Source organism: Notolepis coatsorum (genome assembly GCF_963971535.1).
Source record: "Notolepis coatsorum genome assembly, chromosome: 1".
Taxonomy (NCBI): Eukaryota; Metazoa; Chordata; class Actinopteri; order Aulopiformes; family Paralepididae; genus Notolepis; species Notolepis coatsorum.
The window spans coordinates 295330024-295353048 of record NC_140165.1 but is presented as its reverse complement, the minus strand read 5'-3'; positions in this window follow the sequence as shown (position 1 = coordinate 295353048).

Genomic DNA, 23025 nt, shown 5'->3' with positions numbered 1-23025 from the left:
TTCCCCTCTATTCTCCATTTTAATCAGTCCTTTCTAGTTCTGCAGTTCCTGCAGGATATCAGTGTTGTTGATTGATGAAAAGGTTATTTGTTGTTCCCCTAGTGGTTGGAAGTCTTCAGACAGTCCTATCTGTAGCTTATACAGTCATAATTAGCTTGTCCCATATGAGCTCCATAAAATAAAATGGTTTAATAAACAAAGATCACAGCCCATTGGCCACCAATAGCATGTTTACTTAGCCAGTTTACTAGTCATAAGTCTCTGGTGGCTGTGTAAAAGATAAATAAAAATGACAGACACATAAAAATGCGACAGAGGAACCAAGGATATGGCTTCATCCATCTTAACGCGGGGTAGAAGTCCTCTGCTGCTTGTGAGGAATCAAAGATGTGTCTCACACCCTCCAGGTTGATAGCCAGGACCGCAGGATAAAAGAGACTCCTGGAAGTTCGCCTTCATTGAAGGTTGCCCTAAGCTTGCTTATCTCCACCGGTAGCCTACGGGGGGGGGGGGGGGGGGGGGCCTTCCCCCCGGCGAGGCTCACAATCCTCTTCCTTTGTGCGTAATAGTGCAACCGGGGTTGTGGTCGGTCCCCCTGTTTGGGCTTCAGTGCTGGGGGTCTATGGGTCGATCATTGCCGGAGAGGGACAATTCTCAGCCCCCCAAATCTCTGGGGTAAGCTCCTCCATAAATCTAGTGGGACTAGTTCCCTCCACTCCCTCTGGGATGCCGATAAATCTCTTCTGCCGTCTACTCCTGCTTTCAAGATCAAGGCGTTTATCCCGTAGATGCTTCAACTCTCTCGTCCTCAAGCTGTCAATCTGCTCCAATTGTCGAATGCGTTCAAGCAAGGGCATCCGAGGGCATCTCGGTTTGTTCTGGGTCACCTGGGTTTACTTTGCAATATTCAGAGGATTCCTTTTTAGATACTTACAGGTGCGTGGCTTTGCTAAGAAACACGTTACTTACCACTTAGAAATGCCATAGATACGATAATGGAATTAGATCCTTATGGGAAAGGGAGGGTGTCTAGAATCTAGAAAACAATACAAGACATCAGACAGTGGCTCAGGAGGTAGAGTGGTCATCTGGTGATTGGAAGGTTCCCGGTGAGATTCCCACTCCTCCTGGGCAGCGTGTCGAAGTGTCCTTGAGCAAGACCGTGAATGGGTGAATGTGAGGCACAAAAATTGTAAAGCGCTTTGGATAAAAGCGCTATATAAATGCACCATTTACCATTTATTATCATGGGATACTACTAAACTGGCATGGGAGGAGGACTGGAGATTGTCCAACTCTCTGATGAGACATGGCAGCCAGGTACCCAGGTGGGGTATCTCCCAGGCCTTTCTGTGTGGAGTTTGCATGTTCTCCCCATGCTCGCAAGGGTTTCCCCCCCCGATAAGATAAACCCAATGGAAAAACATGCACAACAACAGATCGCTAACGCTGTGGCGTCCTTGACGAAGACGGGCAGGAGCACTTGGATTGGTCCCCGGGCGTGGCCCTCGCCGACGCCTGTCTGCTCCCGGCTGCCCTTGGGGGAAAGGACGACGGGATGGGTTAAGCGCAGAGACGAATCGCATCGGTGATCCTACAAAAAACAATGCATGCGTGTGTGTTCCAGTGTGTGTGTGCTAACCGTGTGTGCTAACCGCTAACATTGAGGATAATTGCATGCCAATTAAATGCCGATCCCATAATTGCTGTCTCCGTCAGAAGAACATCTTAATGTTCTCCATGTTAAAACCGGGGCCCCCTTTATGGAATTTGTTGTAAGCGTACCCCTCGCTTGATATACACACATACATAGCTACCTATGCAGCCAGTTGGATCCAAGGATGCATGATGTTGTAAGTAAGTAAGTAAGTAAGTATTTATAAAGCACCGTTCATACATGTCATGTAGCTCAAAGTGCTGTACACAATTATAGGCATATATAACGATAAAAGCAATAAAGTCATAGTGATCAGTTAAGATCAATGTTTAAAAAAAAAAAAAAAATAATAATAGTAACGTAAAAATGAAAATAACGTAAAAACAGTCATTTGCTTACCAGTTTGGGAGAACAGGTCCGCACAAACATTTCCGCTCAGTGGCAACCGGAAGTGCACTAAACCAATGCACTTGTATTGTAGGTAGCAATGTTTAGCTCTTATAACGCTAGTGTAGTTACGTTTTTATCAGTGGTCATAGTTGGGTCCATAGTGCTTTACCAAGTCCCATGGATCCATCAGTGGCCGTGTATTGTGGTAGAAAGAAAGAAAAAGAAAAACGTATAAAGAAAACAGTCTAAAGTTTGAAAGTTTGGGAGGTCCGCAAAAACACGCCTTCAGCTCAGAAGCTGAGGCGTGTCAAAAACGTTTGAAAAACTGGAGGCGTGTCTCCTATTGTACCCATTCCTTCATCTAAAAAGTTTGAAAGTTTGGGAGGTCCGCAAAAACACGCCTTCAGCTCAGAAGCTGAGGCGTGTCAAAAACGTTTGAAAAACTGGAGGCGTGTCTCCTATTGTACCCATTCCTTCATCTAAAAAGTTTGAAAGTTTGGGAGGTCCGCAAAAACACGCCTTCAGCTCAGAAGCTGAGGCGTGTCAAAAACTTTTGAAAAACTGGAGGCGTGTCTCCTATGTACCCGTTCCTTCATCTAAAAAGTTGGGTCCACAAGGCTTATCCTAGCCTCATGGATCCATCAGGTTTTTCCAAGCCATAACTATTTGTAAGCTAGACTGTATAGGTACGTTTTTAATTTTCCTTTAAAAATGTGTATAGAGCTGGCGTTTCTGATGTGTGTTGGTAGTGTGTTCCATAGTTTTGGGGCATAGTTGGCAAAAGCCATACTTCCTATCCTTTTTTGGTTTCTGGGCATGTCTAGTAAACCTGTAGTGGATGACCGTAGCGTTCTTGAGGGCAGATAACTAACTAGGGAATTTGCTATGTATTTTGGGCCTTGCTCATTAAGAGCTTTATATGTTAGGAAAAGGACCTTAAAATCAATTCTATGAGTTATTGGAAGCCAGTGCAGAGTGGCCAGGACTGGAGTGATATGTTCTCTTCTCCTTGTATGAGTTAGTAATCGAGCTGCAGAGTTTTGGATAAGCTGAAGCTTCCCAATGGTTGCTTTGGGAAGACCAGTGAACAGTGCATTACAATAGTCAAGCCGACTTGATACAAAAGCATGAATAAGTTTCTCTGCATCCTTTTTATTTACGAAAGGTCTTACTTTCGCTATGTTTCTTAGGTGGAAGAATGACGTTTTCATGGCCTTATTTATATGAGACTTAAAGGTCAGGTCTGAGTCCAAGATGACACCTAGGCTTGTAACCTCAGTCTTTACATAGGATGACAGACTCCCCAGGTTTTTACAAAGCACTTCCCTTTTCGCTTTTGGGCCGATCAATAGGATTTCGGTCTTGCTTTCGTTTAATTTTAGGAAGTTATTGTTCATCCACTTGTTTATTGCTAACAGACAATTTGTAATGGACTGTATGGCTGTAGTGTTATTTGGTTCTGCGGAGATATATAGTTGTGTATCATCAGCATAACTATGGAAGCATACATTGTGGTCTCGAATGATGTCCCAGAGGGGCAGCATATATAGTGAGAAGAGTAATGGACCAAGGCAGCTTCCTTGTGCGACTCCAAAATTGCTGTCATGTTCCTCGGATACATTGTCTCCAAGCTTAACATAGAACCTTCTCCCCTTAATGTAAGTTATGAGCCAATTTAGTACATGATCGGAAAAGCCAACCAGTCTTTCTAGACGACTGATCAAGATATTATGGTCAATCGTATCGAACGCTGCACTAAGGTCCAATAGGACAAGAATTGAGACTTTGCCAGCATCGGAGTTTAGCCTGAGGTCGCTAACTATTTTGGTAAGGGCAGTTTCAGTGCTGTGATTTGTTCTGAAACCTGATTGTAGTTCCTCCATGATGTTATTATCTTTGAGAAAGGAGTTTATTTGTACTGAGACTATCTTTTCTAATATCTTGCTGATAAATGGAAGGTTCGATATTGGCCTATAGCTTTTTAGTTCGTTTACATCTAAGTTTGTTTTCTTTAGTAGTGGTTTTACTACAGCCGTTTTAAATGCATCTGGAAAAGTGCCTGTTTGAAGAGACATATTTATGATTTCAAGGACATGATTTGAGACACTATCAAACACCCGCTTGAGAAATGCTGTTGGTATAGGATCGAGGCAGGAGGTGGCGGAATTACACTCAGAGACAATCTTACAGAGGTCAGGTAATGTAATACATGTGAATTCCCCCATAGTTATCTCAGGTGGGGTTTCACTCATAGCCAGATCTATATCAGCGGTAATGCTTGCTCTAATCAATGATATTTTTTCATTAAAGAAAACTGCGAACTCTTCACATTTTGTGGCTGATTGCTGCGGTATATGGGGGGGTGGTATGTTAATCAGCCGGTCAATGGTGGAAAAAAGTACCCTGGAGTTACCCATATTTTCTGAGATCATTTTGGAAAAATATTCCTTTCTCGCAAGTTGTATTGCCTTATTGTATGCGCCCATGGCGTCTTTGTATAAATTAAAGTGAGCTGTGAGTTTGAGTTTCCTCCATTTTCGCTCGGCTATCCTACATTTTCTCTTGTTATCTTTAACATTGGTTTTATTTAGCCATGGAGAGATTCTATCAGTTTTTACCTTTTTAACCTTTAGAGGGGCAACAGTATCTAACACAGTTGACAAGGTGCTGTGGAAGTTTTGCACTTGCTGATTTAAGGAGGATTCACTGCATTGGTCATATGATTTCATCATACTAGAGAATTTTGCTTCAGCTCTAGCATCCAGAAGCCTTCTGTGAACTAGGAATTCGCTTCTGGTCTTATGTAATATTAGGCTTGTACCATAGAACACACAATAATGTTCAGAAATTGGAATTTGTTTTACTGATATATTCTCAATGTTTAGCCCTGTTGTTATTAGTAGGTCCAGAGTGTTGCCATGCTGGTGGGTGGCCTCGTGAACATGTTGCATCAGTCCAAAACTGTCCAGTAGGTTCAGAAACTCACAACCCCTGGGGTCATCCTTTTTGTTGATATGAATGTTTAGATCTCCATTAAGAATGATTCTATCATACCTGGTAATGCAGATCGATATGAGTTCTGAAAATTCCTGTATGAAGAGTGGCGAGTACCTTGGTGGTCGATACAATGTCACACATATTACTGGCATTTCTGTTTTCAATACAATAGCAAGGTATTCAAATGATAAAAATGTTCCCAGGTCAATATCATTGCACACAAATTGAGTGGAGATGATTGCTGCTATTCCGCCTCCCCTCCCACTCTGTCTGTTTGATTGATAGAATTTAAAATTGGAAGGGCAGGTCTCAATCAGTGTTGCTACACCAGTGATATTGTCTAACCATGTCTCTACTAAAAACATACAATGTACACCATGTTTTACTATGAGTTCATTTATCAGAAATGATTTTTGTTTCAGCGCTCTAACGTTGAACAGTGCTAGTTTTAGCTGTACGGGTTCTGTAGTGGGGTGTGAGATAGTCTGTGGTTGAACACTGATATTGATAAGGTTAGATTTACATATGGGACGTGATAATGAGTAATTGATTAGTCTTTTGGTGATCAGAATCGGGATGACACTCAACGTGTTTTTTTGTAGTTTAGGCTGCTTCTGTATATAGTCTACAGAGCTAGATATGGTTGGTTGTCAGGCCAGTGATGCTATACTTTGTATGACGTTATGTATTAGCACATTTACCCCTGATATGTTTGGATGGATGCCATCGGGTCTGTAATGGTCTTTCCTGGACCAGAGCAGATCAAAGTTATTTATATAGCAAAGTCCTATAGTAGTACAGTGGGTCTGTAGCCATTTGTGCAACCAGAACAGACGGCTAAATCGCTCAGATCCACGACCTATGGATGGAATGGGGCCAGACACAATGCATATTTTACCCAGGCTTTCAATAGTGAGTATTAGTGATTCAAAGTCAGATTGGAGTTTAACGGATTGTCTAGCCATTACGTCATTTGCTCCGATATGAATGATAACGGTGTGGGCGGACGGATATCTCTCGATGATTTCGGGAGTACACTCAAGTAAGTCAGTAACTTTTAAACCGGAAAAACAATACGTAATGCCGTGTGGTATTTGCAAAAACCTGGTGATGGAATCTCCGATGAGTAGGATCTCTGGCTGTTCCTGGATGCATTCCCCGTCGTAGATGGCCAGGTTTCTATGGTGAAAAGCCGCAGGAGTAGCGTCTGCATTGCTGGCGGAGTTAGACGGTTGGTCGGGCAGCAGCGCCGTGTGGAGGGGCTCGTTCACAGCGGCATTTCCATCGATGACACTCGCCGTTTGAATGATCATACTGGTATGGGCTGCAGAGCACCGCAGACGAGGGCGTTTAAACTTTGGGGAGTCGGACCCATCGCGTGAGTCTGGGGAGCTTGGCGATGCGAGAGCAAACAGGGCAGAGCGCTTTCTGCTCTGGGTTGTAGATATATTTCCATGGTTGAGTTGTGAGCTGGAGAGGGCCGCCGTCCTGGCAGCTTCGCTTGGAGCCTGGCTAGTAGCTAGGCTAGTAGCTAGGCTAGTAGCTAGCAACGGATAGTCTTTGAGCAAAGCTACATTACTAGCAGCAGGAGACGGAAGCGAGGGAGAGCCTAGGAGGCTGGAATTATTACAAAGAGGATTGAATCGGTTTGATAGTTGAGGTGAATCAAAGGGATCATATAGAGGAAGGGAGAGCTTCCGTCGGCCCCTCACCACTGTCGCCCAGGAGGGACTACTGGTGCGGCCTGCGTCCGCTTTTTCCATGCTAGCCAGCTTGGACATTAGCTCCGTTTGACGCTTGAGAAGATCCATTACTAGTATCTCGATGGTCTTCAGTTCCGTTCGCATTTCTGCGACATCTGATGTTGGAGCCATTTCCTCGGGGGAGTTTAGCACTGTGAGTACTGTAGCGTGTAGCTGTAGCTATGGCAACAAGAATGTTGTAGAATGTTTCTTATGAACATGATGTTGTGCTTATTCTTATTCTAAACACTGATAAACAATGTACATGTCAGTAATTGTTTACAACCATATTGCAATACATTTTTCTCATACTGTTCTAATTCTTATATTTAATTATTTTATTTTACTTTATTTATGAATATTTATAGTTTTTCTTCTTGACACTGTACTTGTTTTATTTTTTATCTGTAAACTGAAAATCTATATATATATAGTGTTTAACAATTTGTATTATTATTGTTATTATTATACATATTTTTTTTATCACTTGGGTGATGTTGAATTCTTCCTATTTACACTCCAATGTCTTGGCTCAGCTTTCCAAACCTGTTTGGAACCTGTTTCCGAACTGTCCATCGGCATCACTCCGAAGCGGACATGACCGGTTAGCCTAGGCATTGTCCAACTAACACCTCTCCCAAAGGCTAACCGGTCATGTCCGCTTCCATTCATTGTGCTAAGCTAGGCTAACATGCAGCCAGCTAGCTTTCTACTGAACGCACAGAGAGGAAACTGGTATCTATCTTCTTGTCTCTCTCTGGAGAAGACGATAAGCTAATTTCCCAAAATGTTGGCGTGTTCTTTTAACTATATTAGTTAGAATGTGCAGTATAAGTGAATAAGAAGGGAGCCGTCCTTCCCTGCGCATATCCCATCCAAGGGCCTTTCAGTCATGTCATGAGACAATCATCTGTGTCAATGCACTGCTCGCAGGTCTACTGAACACCGCCACCAAGCCCCTTCAATTCATTCAGAATGCAGCGGCCCGTCTGATCGCCAACCTACCAAAGTCAGCCCATGTTACCCCACTTCTCAGGGACCTGCACTGGCTCCCCATCACCGCACGAATACGCTTCATATATCGCACGGCGAAGGGAACGGCTCCCGCCTACCTCCGGTCAATGGTCTCTAACTAACTACACAGCCTCAAGACCCTACGCTCTACGTCCTCTGGCCGACTCAGACCCACTCCTATCCGAGCTCCGGAAGGGTCATCAAAGAGAAGCCGCCTATTCTCTGTCCTGGAACGAACTTCCCACCACAATTAGGTCAGCCGAATCCCGACCAATCTTTCGCCGTAGACTAAAAACACACTTCTTCAATCAATATCTGAAAAAATATGTGGAAATTCAGGCATCATAGCAGCATGGGGAGGGGGGAGGGAAGTACAGGTAGTGAAAAAGCAGTGTAACAATATAACAAATCAATATAATTAACTCTGGACATGTGCATATGGGCAACAAGGTGCGAGATGAGGGTATGTATGCCCCCTCAGTTATATTTGCCCTACAATAAATAGTTACAATATATAATCTAATAATCCAATATCTAATATATAATAAAAAATCTAAATTTAAAAAGCTAAAATGCTAAATATATGCAATATATAATCTAATAATCCAATAATCTAAATCTAATCTAATATATAATAAAAAATACAATTTAAAAAAGCTAAAATGCTAAATATATGCAATATATAATCTAATAATCCAATAATCTAAATCTAATATAACTAATCTATCTAATATAACCTTCTTACTGTCCTATACTACCATGCACTCATCCTACTATACTAATAAGTCTATGCACTCAACACTGTCTGCAGCACCCAAGTTTCAGCAATGTTTTTTTTTTATCCACTTTTTCTCCCATTTTCTATATTTTCTCCCATCCCAATTTCGTATCATCCAATTCAACCCTCCCCTGTCATGAACGCTGTTTCTTGCCTCCCACAAGCCGGCTGCAATGTGGACTAAGTCATACATAGCACAAGTCCCCTCCGGTACTTGAGGTAACAGCAGTCGCATCTTTTCACCTGCGCAGCTTGATCTCTCAGTGGCGAGGAGTAACGCGTGGGAGGCTCACGCTGCCCCCGACACTTCCTGATTCTACTGCGCAGGCGCACCAACCGACCTGTAGGAGACGCGGTCCACAACGCCCAATCCCCACCCTTCAGTTTCCCTCCCCGTAATACGGCCAATGTGTATTACTGCGGACGACCAGCTAAACTGAAAACAATGTGGAGAGCTGGGGGGTGTGGCGGTGCAAGAGCTCGGACAGATAGGGAGGAGCTGTGCCATTTAATGATTTAAAAACATTTAGGGCTAATTTAAAATCGATCCTAAAGCTAATAGGCAGCCAGTGGAGCGAGGCCAAAACTGGGCTGATGTGTTCGTGTTTTCTTGTTTTGGTGAGGAGGCGTGCGGCTGCGTTCTGCACCAGTTGTAGGCGGCGGAGGAGGGATTTGTCGATGCCCGTGTACAGAGCATTGCAGTAGTCGAGGCGAGTGGTGACAAAGGCATGTATCACCGTCTCTAGGTTACTTTGGAGAGGTATGCCTTTGTCTTCTTTTAACTACGGCGCTGACCTGTCTGTTGAATTTAAAATTGCTGTCGAAGATGACCCCGAGGTTCCTGACAGAGGTGGAGAGGTTTGGACCCAGGGGACCAACAATTTAGGCAACCAACTTCTAATCACTTACATTTTTTTTTTTTACGTTTAATTCATTTATCGCCTCTCTATATAAACGTGCATTCTTTCGCCGGTTAAGTTTAGGCATTCTTTCGGAGTTGGTTAAGGTTAGGGTTAAGTTTAGGCATTCTTTCGGAGTTGGTTAAGGTTAGGGTTAAGTTTAGGCATTCTTTCGGAGTTGGTTAAGGTTAGAGTTTGTCTTAGAGCATGGCAATATTTCTTTCGCCGGTTAAGTTTAGGCATTCTTTCGGAGTTGGTTAAGGTTAGGGTTAAGTTTAGGCATTCTTTCGGAGTTGGTTAAGGTTAGGGTTAAGTTTAGGCATTCTTTCGGAGTTGGTTAAGGTTAGGGTTAAGTTTAGGCATTCTTTCGGAGTTGGTTAAGGTTAGGGTTACGTTTAGGCATTCTTTCGGTGTTGGTTAAGGTTAGAGTTTGTCGCAGAGCATGGCAATAGAATGCAGCCTATTTCCGCACTGCCGCTCTCTCGCGCTGCCGCGGTCACATAGGCGTCGTGGCCAATCAGAGAAACGCTGAATGCAAGTTGGTTGCCTAAAGTGTTGACGCGGCCGGGGGGGCACTATTAAAAACAATTACCTCGGTTTTCCCTTCGTTCAATGTCAGGGAGTTTTCGGACATCCAGCATTTGATTTCTGCCAGGCAGTCAAGCAGTGGTTCTATTGACGTCTTCCCTTGGGTGGGCTTTAAGGGGAGGTAAACCTGCATGTCATCGGCGAAGCAATGGAATGAGATATTGTGTTTTGCCAAGATCTGGCCTAGGGGGAGTATATATAGGAGGAAGAGAGTGGGACCCAATATCGAGCCTTGGGGCACCCCGCAGGTGAGGGGGGCCACAGAGGAAGTGAGGTCACCGAGTTGGACAGAGACGGTCCTATTACTCAGGTAGGACCGGAACCAGTCTAAGACGGGGCCCCTAAGGCCTACGTAATGCTCGAGGCGAGCTAAAAGGATGTGGTGATCTACCGCAGTGGTTCCCAAAGTCGGGGTCGCGACCCAAAGGTGGGCCGCGAGCAGCCACGGGTGGGCCGCGAGATGATTACAAAAAAAAAAAAAAAAAAAAAAAAATCTTTTTATTTTTTATTATTTTATTTTTTATTTTTTATTTTAATTTTTTTTGTCAGGCCACTGAACTTAGAAGCAGGCCAGGACAGTGTTTCTAGTTGTATTCTAAAATTCTATTCTATTGTATTCTAAAATGTGACTATATGGTTTTATATTAACTTAATAAATAAACAAAAACGAAAAATCTACTTATTTCAACGAACATTTCAAACTAAATAACAGATTATGCACATAAAACGCTGAAAACAACCGAAGCAACAATAGTATTTTAATGAGGCTATTATTATTATCATTATTATTTTGCAACAAGTTAGCCCTCTCATAAATAGCACATATAAATGAATAACTAACTTGAACTAACTTAATAGGGTTGAAGTGATATTTGGCTTAAAAAATCGGTCGCCTGGCAAAAAAAAAAAAAAAAGAAAAGCCAGACGATGTGCATTGGGCCGCGGCTCTCTGACGCCTTATTTTCTGGGCCCCGGCCTGAAAAGTTTGGGAACCCCTGATCTACCGTATCAAAGGCGGCTGAGAGGTCAAGGAGTAGTAGTATGGATGAGTTTCCTGCATCAGCAGCTGAAATCAGGTCGTTTAAGACACGGAGGAGGGCCATTTCAGTGCTGTGTCATGGTTTAAAGCCAAATTGGAATTTATCATGGATGTTGTTGTGTTCAAGGAATGATTGTAGCTGTATGTAGACTATGCGCTCCAGGATTTTTGATAAAAATGGTAGTTGTGAGATGGGTCTAAAATTGGCGAAGACAGAGGGATCGAGGTTGGGCTTCTTTATCCGGGGCTGGACCACAGCATGCTTGAAGGCAGCCGGGACACATCCAGTGCTGAGGCAGGCGTTTAGTAGGGGTAATAATGTGAGGAGGACAGGGTCAGGTACTTCCTTTAGGATGCGCGAGGGGAGTGTGCGTCTGAGGGGCAATTTGTTGGTCGCAGGTGTTTAATGGCATCGGAAAGGGAGGAGAGGGAGACCGGGGCAAACTGGTCAAAAACAGCAGGCAATGGGTGGGGGGGGGGGAGGAGGGGGGGTGGGGGGGCAAGGGGGGAAAGGGGGAGAGAGATCTAAGGGCAGAGACTTTGCTGATGAAGAAGTGTTGGAAGCCTTCACATAGAGCTAATGAAGGTACGACAGAGGGGGTGGCACAGGGGTTGGTGAGCAGTGGTGCAGTGGCAAATTGACAGTAGGTCAAACGCTCCACGCGTGCGCGCGTGCGCGCGCATGCACAGTTTTTTTTGGCTGCTCTCGTCCTGCAGCTGGATACTATTGCCTCACAGCGCGGCCGTCAGCGCGCGGCCCAGAGAGCGCCGCTGGCTCTGCGGCTCTGCAGCTGCATGCTTCTCCGGGAGTCCGGTTGGATAATGCCATTGCGCATACTTCAGCCTCAGTGACCGAGGTATAACGCCGTTATACCGAGTTATACCAGCACTGCACCACTGTTGGTGAGGGAGTTTAGGACTTTGAACAGGGCCTGGGGTTTGTTTGAATTTGTTATGACTAAGTTGGAAATGTAAGCTGTTTTTGCAGTTTTGACAGCCGTTTGGTAGATGGACAGAGCGCTGTGTAGGATTTGGAGGGAGACATGCAGCCTGTCCTTCCTCCACTTCCTCTCGGCACGTCTACATGCACATCTGAGAGTACGAGTGGATTCATTTAGCCAGGGTGTGGGGAGGGGTTTTATGCGTTTAGTTTTAAAAGGTGCTACAGTATTTAAAATATCGGTGCATGACTCGTTGAACATGGAGAGATAGTCATCGATATTTGGGACACTGTTTGCAATTAGGACACACATTGGGGAGCTGGAGAAGGCTTCATCATATGATGTTCTCAAATCAATCAGTACTCGTGTTTAACTCATTATGCGCCAGTCACGAGAAAAGTCGGGTTAACTCGCCAACCGTTCAGCGCCAATCACGAGAAAACTCAGGCTTTAATCGTTATTTCTTTCATTAGCTATATCCATTCATTTTTCATCCATCCAGCCTGATGTTATCATTGGGAATGGGTCTGAGCTCGCAAAAGGGCAAATACCGCCACCTACGCCTTCCAGCTGGTATTGCCAACGTGATAAGTGTATTCCACTAAAACGCTATTATCGCGTCTTTTCCTGGAATTACTCAGAAGCACCCAAACTATATTCATATTCAAAACTGTATAAAACGGAAATGTATGGATGAAAAAACAATCTGTTTTGTGCATGTTGACTGGAAGCAACTCACTGACAATCGACGGGTGTATGTATGTATGTAAATGAAAAAAAATGAAAAAATGAAACGTAAGTCTTCAGGGGTAGGGCCCGACAAGCCTAGTGCTTCTCCCTAGCCCTTTTCGGACAATTGGACAATGCTGCAATAGCAGCTGGTAAAACGTTGGTGATTTATGGAATGACCGTTGCTATGTGTCCAAAGCCCGAAATAAAAAATAACTGAACTGAACTGACAATCGACGGGTGTATTAGACCCATAGCTGTAATATAAGATATATTTTAAGTCTCGCCATTTATTAAAGCGATGGCGTTCTAGTGCCCCCTGGTGCCCCGACCCCTGGCGCTGATTGAGTTAATAATCGTGATTTCAATATCAATGAAAATAATTGATATTGATATAATAATAAATAATAATCAAATAACAAGCATTACAAGAGGTCTACACAGAACACCACCGTGCATGTATTTTGTAGGGCTAGACGGCTCCAGTACAGATTTCCATTCTCGGGAGCTTAGATTTCCGATAATCAATATATCTGCTTTTTTAAAGACAAAGCCTGAATAATAGGGGGAAAGGGTAAAGAGTTAACCTAACTAAAAACAGCCTCACTTTAACCTAAACATAATAAATGTTTTTCTGTATCCCACAAAGATATAGCCTTATGCTTGAGATATGAACAATGTTAGATATTATCAGCATGTCTTTAAAAACAAAAGATAGGAAATAGGCACGTTTGTTCTATTAGGTCAATCGTTTTAAGACAACCATATGCATTTGTTTTACTTTTGTTGTGAGGAATGCTATTGGTGCTTCATTGGCGCCACGTTTTTCTATAATGATATATAGGTATCAGTAAATATAATGATATATAGGTATCAGTAAATATAATGATATATATAGGTATCAGTAAAGGTTTATATGGACTGGTAATATCATCTGACCAATATCTGTCTCACCCTATTATGTTGCCCAGCTCTCATGTATCTGACTACTGAAGATTGAAGGCCATGACTAATGATGTCAGAGCCTGATTTGTCAAGCAAAAGACTAATTAATTTCTACAGGCAGTGTGAAAAGTTGTATTAAAATAGGGCATAAGGTTTTCGCCCATTTTAAAGGAACATGCCACCATTAAGATGCTTACCGTCTTCTCCATAGTCAGACAAGAAGATGTATACTCATTTCCTCTCTGTGCGTTCAGTAGAAAGCTATTCAGCTTCTAGCTGTTGGCAAAGACACCTCTAAAAACACTAGTTAGTGGTCCCTATCTGCTTCTATTCATTTTGTGTTAAGCTAGGCTAGCTTGCAGCCGGATAGCTTTCTAGTACTGAATGCACAGAGAGGAAATTGGTATCCATCTTCTTGTCCGACTCTGGAGAAGATGGTAAGCGCATTTCCCATTATGTTGGTGTGTTCCTTTAAGTTCAGCTCTTTAAACATTTTAGAAAATTACTGGCAGGCCAAACTAAGCTAGATGTTCTAGATGTGATTCCCGAGCAGATTGTGAGCCCCTCTTTGAATTTCCCACGGGCTGCTCCTGGCGCTGCTTTGGGTCCCTGTTAAGAGTGACAAGGAGTTCCGCAGTCACAAATCACCTGACGTCTGCAGGCAACGTGATGCACCAGGAACTTCATGAAAGACCAAATCACACTGTGACTAAGAGTGGAAAGAAGCACGCCTGTCACATGTGTCCTGGACCTGGTGACATTAGGGAAACCAAAACGGCGACTTCAAAGTCAAAGAGTGTCGACGACACAGCTAAAGATCTATGGCCAAAATAACATAATTATGGAAAGATTCTCCAAAGGCGCTCACACTGTCTGCTCATCACAGCTGGAACTGAAAGACAAGCCTGTCGCACTTGCCACAGTGACCCAAAACACAACACCCAACACAACAGCCGGCAGTGGGAGACTTCTGTTGTTCCCCTAACAAGCACCACAGTCCCACAGTCTCTGATTAGGCCTTGGTCTTGCAAGGCAACCTCTGTCGGTCCCCTATGGCGTTCAGCTCTGAGTGCACGTAATAGAGAACCTCTGCAATCGACCTACTTTACTCTCCAGTTCGAATGGGTTGACAGAGCTAACCGATCTGGAGGGAGGGTGATTCTACACATTGAGTTACCCACTTCCAACCGGCTAAAGACCCTTAGGCTTGGGGTACTATGCAGATTGCTGACATGGTCTAATTTGCTTTCTTTGTTTATGCACATTCTGCATACGGCACTGAATGTCCTTGCGCTACAAAGATATTCCTCCAAATACTGCAGTATAGCTGATAATACTGCTCTGGGAATCACCAGAGGCCCCACGATATGGTATTATCACAATACTAGAGTCATGATATTGCGATATATTGCAACGTATTGCCTTTTTTCAACTGCAAATCATGTCCCCAACGGAAAACTTTGTTAACATCTGGAATAAAAAGATATATACATCATCTGTTTTATCTAACAAGATAATGTTTTCAGTCTGTTCACCTCATTCCAATACTTTTTATTGCAGTAAAATGGGATTGTCAAGCAAGACAATTTATAATTATATATATATATATATATATAATATACTTGGTGTGACTGTATCAATATACAGTAATATTGGCATGCAAAATATTGCAATATATTGCTGTATCGATTTTTACCCTCACCCCTACTGCTAATTAGTAGCATGATCTGGTGATTGTCTCCGACTTACAAAACCAAACAAAAAGGACCAGATCAGGCAGAAAAGCAGAGATTGATGATTCATTGGCAGAGATGAATGATGACTTGACTGGGAGAAGGCTTACAAAGGGCCTGGGCCCTCATTTATCAAGTTTTCTCAGAAAATGTTCTATTTCCACACGTAAGCACAGAATTTAGAATGTGTGCACGCACAAAAGAAACGGGATTTATCACACGTGCGTACACAGGTCCTACGCACACCTGTCATGATAAATATCACCTTGCTCCTACGCTGAGGCTCGTGCACACTTTCACGTATTTGCATACCAAAACCGCCCCGATTAACCATATACGGTAATGGAACACCCCCATGAAATGTGGAAAAATGGACTGACCCGAGTAGAGGGAAGGGTGTTATGGAGAAATACGAGACAGGTTGACAGACGTGTACACGTATGGTGATGTCGGATATGAAAAAGAAGAACCATTGCTGCCTGGGCAGCGCAAACACTAATAAAGACCGTGCTGGAATATGACTGCCTTTTCCCGTTTTGTTCGATTAATACCCAGGGATTAAAGTTCTCCTCAATTTTATTCCAAATCGCGACGGATTTGACCGTCAATTTTCTACCTGCTGCATATGATTTCTAGATACCTTTGACATTTCTCTGTGATTCTTGTATAACGAACGGTTCGGTTAGAACCAGTCCTTCAGGGTAAATCTAGGTTGGTTTCCTATTGAGGAGCAAGTGACTGTGGATTCACTCGGTGCATCACAGTCACGAAAGGGGCTAGGTGGTTGACGGTGGTTGAGAAGTGAGAGAGAGAACCCTTGTAAGTTCTCTCTATTTATACACTGTGGAGCGCAGTTCTGGAAGGTTCTAGCCTGTTCTAACCGGTTCTACTATTATGACATCATACTGAAGCTTAACTTGAATTACACTATGACACGGCGGCAGTTACACTAGGTGTTCTGCGTCTGCCCCCCCTGCCAAACAAGCAAGCCAACCTCTTGTTCGCGCATGAGCCCATTATAATTACACTACTGTCGCTATTTCACAATGAACTATAATGAATTACGGTTCATACAGAACACGCACCAGTGTCAGGAGTAATGCACAAAAGCTTATTTCAGCGTTGAAACTAATGCATTCTGAGGAGCGCATATGCGTAGTAACGATATTCTACCACTGGGCGTCAGCTAAGCATGCTCAGAGCTGTGCGTAGACATAAGCACAAAGTCAAGTTCACGTTCGAATTGATAAATCCCACACTTTGCTTAGAAATGGTCGTACGCACGGGTTAAGCACATATCTGTGCGTACGTCACGTTGATACATGAGGGCCCTGGATTCTATAATTACATAAGGCTGTGCGGTTATTGAGTTTACACAGTCCACTCTATATTGAATGTTGTCAAGCTGGTTAGATCTAGTCCACCCTTAAGAGTTCGCTATCATACGTTCTGAATTACACCTGACCCTAGACTCTAGATTAAAGGAAGGAACTACACACCATACAGTAGGCCTCAGTGCCTCCCTAATGCCTCCTCTACACCAGATGTGGCCCAGAACAGGATAGAATGAAGAGTCCAGAGTATAAGACTTGTTCTTTGGTGCTGCGAGGGAAGATGAGAGAGTCAGACATGAGTCTACATACAGTACAACAAGCATTTTTCTTCTTTTTTTTAAGACAAACTGCAGAGACTCAGAGATGAGCAAGAGGTAGAGTGATGAACACCTACTTATAGACAGAATGAATGATAAGCCCAAGCTTTGTTTCTCAGGGGTCAACTTCAGTTAGTCACTCACAACACATACATATTTCAATCCTACGTATTGCTATTTTTCTTTCTGCCATGAGGATAGAGATGAGGGAGCAGACTAAAGATAATAATAATAATAATAATGGGTTGGCCTTGAAAACGCAGCCTGTGAATCCTCTAATCGTCCTTGTTGACGATTAACAGGCCTGCTTACTGTTTCACTTCAGTCCCTCACCTCACAGTTGTTTGTGTTTCCAGAGCGACTGGTACATGACTAATTCTTGCTCAAGGGCACTACAGCTGCAGTTATCGTGGGAGGAGAGAGAGCAGTTCAGTTCAGTCACTTCTCTCGCCCAGATTTACCAGCTGGATCAGAGGTTGAACCGGCAACCTTCCTGTCATTTAATCGCTTCTCTAACCTTTGGGCCCCAGTAGTTTAAGATCCCATGAAATGAAGAAAGAATGTTCCTCTATTTTACCAATTTTGTCTGCACCTAGCTTTCATCTATTTATCACCATTTGCCAAAAGTAAAATAATTCCCTTCTCATGTTCGTCGCAAGAAATCCATTGTATATTGTATATGTTTATTGTATATTTTGTATAGTGTTTGGTCTTTATTCTTTGACTTTTTACTGTATGAAGCACAATCTCAGGAGGGTCATACAGAACCAAGCATTTCAATGTACATGTACCTTATAAGTGACAAATAAAACACAACTTGTACTTGGACTTGAACTTGTTTTCTCTTCCTCGAAAACTTAACCATACTGTAATTGCAGAGAAAACACAAAGTTAATCTGGGCAGAGAAGGCAGCCTTCTGTTAACCTGATGCACCAGACCCCAAGGTGAAGAGTTCTGTGGGCGTGGCTGGAAGCGACCAACTTGCAGAGCAGTGGCACACGCTTCCACACAAATGCTGTCTCAGCACCCGCAGTGCAGAGCAGACAGCCGATGAATCAGGATCCCTTACACCTGCCCTCTCACTCATCTCCCCCACTAAGGTCTCAACGGGTACTATATCTATGGGTCAATATGCAACCACTGTACCACATGCAATATAGCAATTTACTACTGACGGGTGACTTGGTCCAAATTAAAATACGTAGGGCCTATCTATACGTTGGATACATGGAGCTGTATTCTCAGGGAGGAACACTGCAACTACCATGATTGCTTCTCCTAAATTGCACCTCCCCTAAATTGATTCCATTCCTCAAAAGATCAATACAGCGCTCGCCACCATGAATGCTACGCAAGGCTTAACACAGTATGTGAAGCTCATTGAGACGGTCGAGTCAAAAGAGGAGGCGGCGGAGGTGAACATAGACCTTGCCCGCGAGAGAAAATACTTGGATTCTTGTCCGGCTGGGTTTGCAGAAGACAGGACTTTTCAAAGTGGCTCTTGAATAAGAACCAAAACCTGTTCTAACCCGACACAATAAATCACAACAACACAGTGTGATGATACAGCATAAAACACTTGGGTTCTACTGACCCTTTTGTCTGCACGTCTGTGTTAGTAACTGACACTGTCCTTACATGAAGTAGCTTCATTCACTACTACCTCTTACTCTATTCTCAGAGGAACTGTAATCTGGAGCACTCAGCCGATCTGTAAAAGAGAGCGCAGAGCGCTACGGTATCACATTCTACTAGTAAATGGTGTGAATTTAACATTAGTCGATGTGTCTCTTCGTGTGAAAATGAAGAGACACAGACTAATGTAATAATAATGTAAGCACAGATACCAATCTGTCACTACCAGACTGTTCTGTCCTAAACTGTTAAGGTAAGTTTCTTTAATATTTGTCATACAGAAGTACAGAATACTTTTATACAAAATGCTTCTTACTGTTACGCTCCAGAGACTGTGCAAGACAAGATAAGTATGAAATAAAATAACATAGTAAAATTAGAAGTAAAAAAAAAAAAATGAGGTCACAGTGTTCAGTTTAGACATATGTACAATGTTCGATGCAGAATAGACGTAGTTACCATACAATATACAATACTGTGCAGTGTACTAATATACAATACTATATAATGCAAGGCAGAAATGGGACGAGGTGCAATTTAGGTACAATTCACAGTAGGTGTACGAGTTGTAGTGCAAATCCTTTATCAATAAATATAAAGTGTAAAGTGTGTTTGTGTGATCTAAAGTGTGGAGAGTGGGTGCTGCAGTGTGTTGTTTGTTTAAGTGAGTGTGGGTGTGTGTGCTGTGTGCATTTGATGGTTGTTGCATAGTGTTTATTGTTCGTTTAGCAGCCTGATGGCCTGGGGATAGAAGCTTCTTCTGAGTCTTTCTGTGCTCGCCTTAAGACTCCGGTATCGCTTGCCTGACCGCAGCAGTTCAAAGAGGCAGTTGTTCGGGTGGCTCGAGTCCTTAATAATTCTCTTAGCCTTCCCCTTGCACCGCTTGTTGTAAAGGTAGCATCCAACACAGCCATTACTTCTACTTATACAGTAGGGTTGTAAGTTATAAACGATAATTCAATACTATCATTTAACCTGTCATACTGGGATCCATCCTATCATGATCAAATTATGATATTGTGATGTCATTGCGCACAATTCATCTAAATCGATAACAATATTAACATATTACTGTAACTCAAATTCATTAGATCTTATTAGAAAGTAACCGTTTTGGTTTGATATCACACTTTACATTGTTATGCAGTTCAATGTGATGAACGGCAATTGGATTATTCTTGTGATAACGTTAACAGATATTGTGATGTAAATCCAGATGATTATCGCCATATGAGTTGCATTCGTATCGCCCAGCCCTACTCAACAGTATAGGCTTGAACTATTAGTTTGGGGTCATGACTGAGATGTGGCGTTAATCTATTTTGCTTATATATGTGTTGCTGTTTTGCTTCGATTCTCTGATCTGCAACAAATGGCTCCTAGTGTTGAAGTAACAAAGCCCACTCTCCCCCTCCTCCCAAGCATGAAACCTTGGCGTGAACCTTGACCCCACCGCCATCGACCCTCACATCCACCAAATTGAATGAGGATTTGACAATTTTACATTTAGTAATTTAGCGTCACGTAAATGTAAATGTGGGGAGACAGTGGATCAGGAGGTAGAGCGGTCGTATGGTAGTCGGAAGGTTCCCGGTTCGATTCCTGGCTTCTCTCGGGCAACGTGTCGACGTGTCCTTGAGCAAGACACTTAACCCCTAACTGCTCCTGATGAGCAGGTTGGCACCTCACATGGTTGCCTCCGCCGTCGGTGTGTGAATGTGAGTGAATGGGTGAATGAGAGGCATGAAATTGTAAAGCGCTTTAGATAAAAGCGGCTATATAAATGCACCATTTACCATTTAAATGTAAATTTGTCAAATCCTCCTTCTACCGCCTCCGCAATATTACAGAGATCCGGTCCTGCTGCCTCACACACCCTGCAGCTGGAACACTCATCCACGCCTTCATTTCCTCTCATCTCGACTACTGCAACTCACTCCCCCACGACATCAGCTCCGGCTCCATCAACGGACTTCAAACCCACAGCGGATCCTGCTGGGACCACATCGCCCCAGTCTCTCCCACAAAATCCTGGTCCTCACCTCAAATCCCTTCACCAACTTCACCATTCTGTAGTGTGATAGTGAAAGGTTAACCTTCTGTAGTGTGGTAATGGAAGGGTTAAGTTATAGAAAACCGCTACAGAAATCCCATTTATTGTTATTATTATTATTACCGTCTGTTACCCTATTTAAGCCTGATATCGGCCCAACATGCCACACCAGTATCGTTCTTGGTGCATCCCTAATGATATCCCCCAGTCCTGGTCTGGACAGACCTGGATCCCTGTTTGCCATCGTCACCTATACACTCTACAAACATGGCTGCCAGTGTTATCGCCTCAGTCTTGTAACTGGCTCTGTCCTTTTGTTCCCATTGTGTAACCCCCCCCCCCTCTCTTGTTTAGATGTTGGTAGCCCCTGCTGCTACCACAGCAGATACAGTAGAGCGACCCATGTGATGCAATCACGGCCCAAGAGACTCTGAGGAAACGTACACTCGCTCCTCCAGCACGCTTCCCTGAGCCTGTTCCCCATCCCCCCAGCAACAACCCTCAGCGGAGGCCACCTGCCTGCCTTATGATATGCAGCACGGTGGAGAGAGACCTTCCTGAGCACTGCTTGTTCCATCTGTGCATTCTTACACAAGTGTGTGTGTGTGTGTGTGTGTGGCCTACAACCTCTATCTCACCGTGGTGACAGTACACAACACGCGTCCTGGGGGCGCCTGGGCAATAGTCCAATATTATCATTCCTTATCTTTCAGTGGGATCGTATACCGTGATGAAGGGATGATGTTGTGATGTATTGTGACACGTAATTCTGTTGATTCTTAAATGTATGATAACAAGCGTGTTATTAATAGCACGTGATTTCTCACAACATGTGATCCGAGATATGTGAGGGGAATTATCATTTGACAGTTACAGAACTGCTTTGATATCACACACACACACACACAGTACTGTATCATGCAGTTCAAGGTGTGATGAACATCAACTGTGTCCTTTAACAGGTGATTTTGGATATGTTTGCAATTATGTAATAAATTGGGGGGGGGGGAAATCCTTGTGATTATCACAATATATATTTTTGTCCCATATCAGTGGCACACCCCGCCCTCCCCCCCTCCGTGCTCCTGAGCTCGAGACTGGTCTTTCTCCATGGATCGCTACTTCCCACTACGCCGGGAGAATCCTCATGAAATATTAAGAGTGAATGAAAATGAAAATGGAGGCAGGGGTCTCCCCCTCCCACTTCCTCCAGCCACCATTTCTACCGTCTGCTTTGTCTAACCAGCCGAGCCTCAGCAGACTGAAGCATCAGCGAGGAGGATGCATCTGCCAAGGGATTACTGATGATGAAGACATAAGTGGGGGGGGGGCTGTGTGTGTGTGTGTGTAGGAGCTTCTGACAACCCATACAGGTGTGTATCAGCTGTTTAACATTTTTCTTTTTCTGTGGGTGGGGAAAATACTGTCACAATAAAGGTTTTCCTTGTAGAGCACCAGGGTATAGTCAGCAGTCATGTCTGGAATGGATTCAAAGAAAGGACAAGGTGCTTTTTGCTGAAGACCTTTAGAACACACACACACGCACGCACACACACAGAGAGAGAGTGTCAATGGTCTTGTAACTGACCAGCCCTCTGTGTAGAATGAAAGCCTGAGGTCTACAGTGGTGATTCTGAGGACAGATAAGGCCAGCAGAACAGAACCTATGGAGGGCATGGCCCACATATTCATGGTTCAACTATAGCCTACTTCCCCCGTCACATCACATGTTACATACTGTAATGAGAATTGACTTGGATTGGGATCATCATTCAAACCGTACTGCACTGCAGGAGTCAAGTCACCTCAGGCTCAGTCACAACAACGGCTAATAAAAGCATGCAGTCTCTTGTTTCTCATTATTAAAAAAAACTAACAACACCCAAAGAGGAGTTTTGTTGTTGCCTTGCAGAGTGAAACCTATCCAAAGTTTGAACATTCTTTCTTCACACACACGAACGCACGCACGCGCGCGCGCGCGGACACACACATGGCATAATACTTATACAAGTTGCTGCATTTGAATACCTTTGTTTTACCTGCGAGAAGCTAGACTAGACATAAACACTATGCATTCCTCGAGATACGACTAAAATGCGACTTGAAAATTCTAATAATAATATTATTGCCCGACCGTTTGCACTCACCTATGCTGCTGCTCGCACGCGCCAACGGACGCGTCAAATTAATCAAAAACCACTTGTCAAAGGCTGGCCTGTGGCTGTAATTAAGA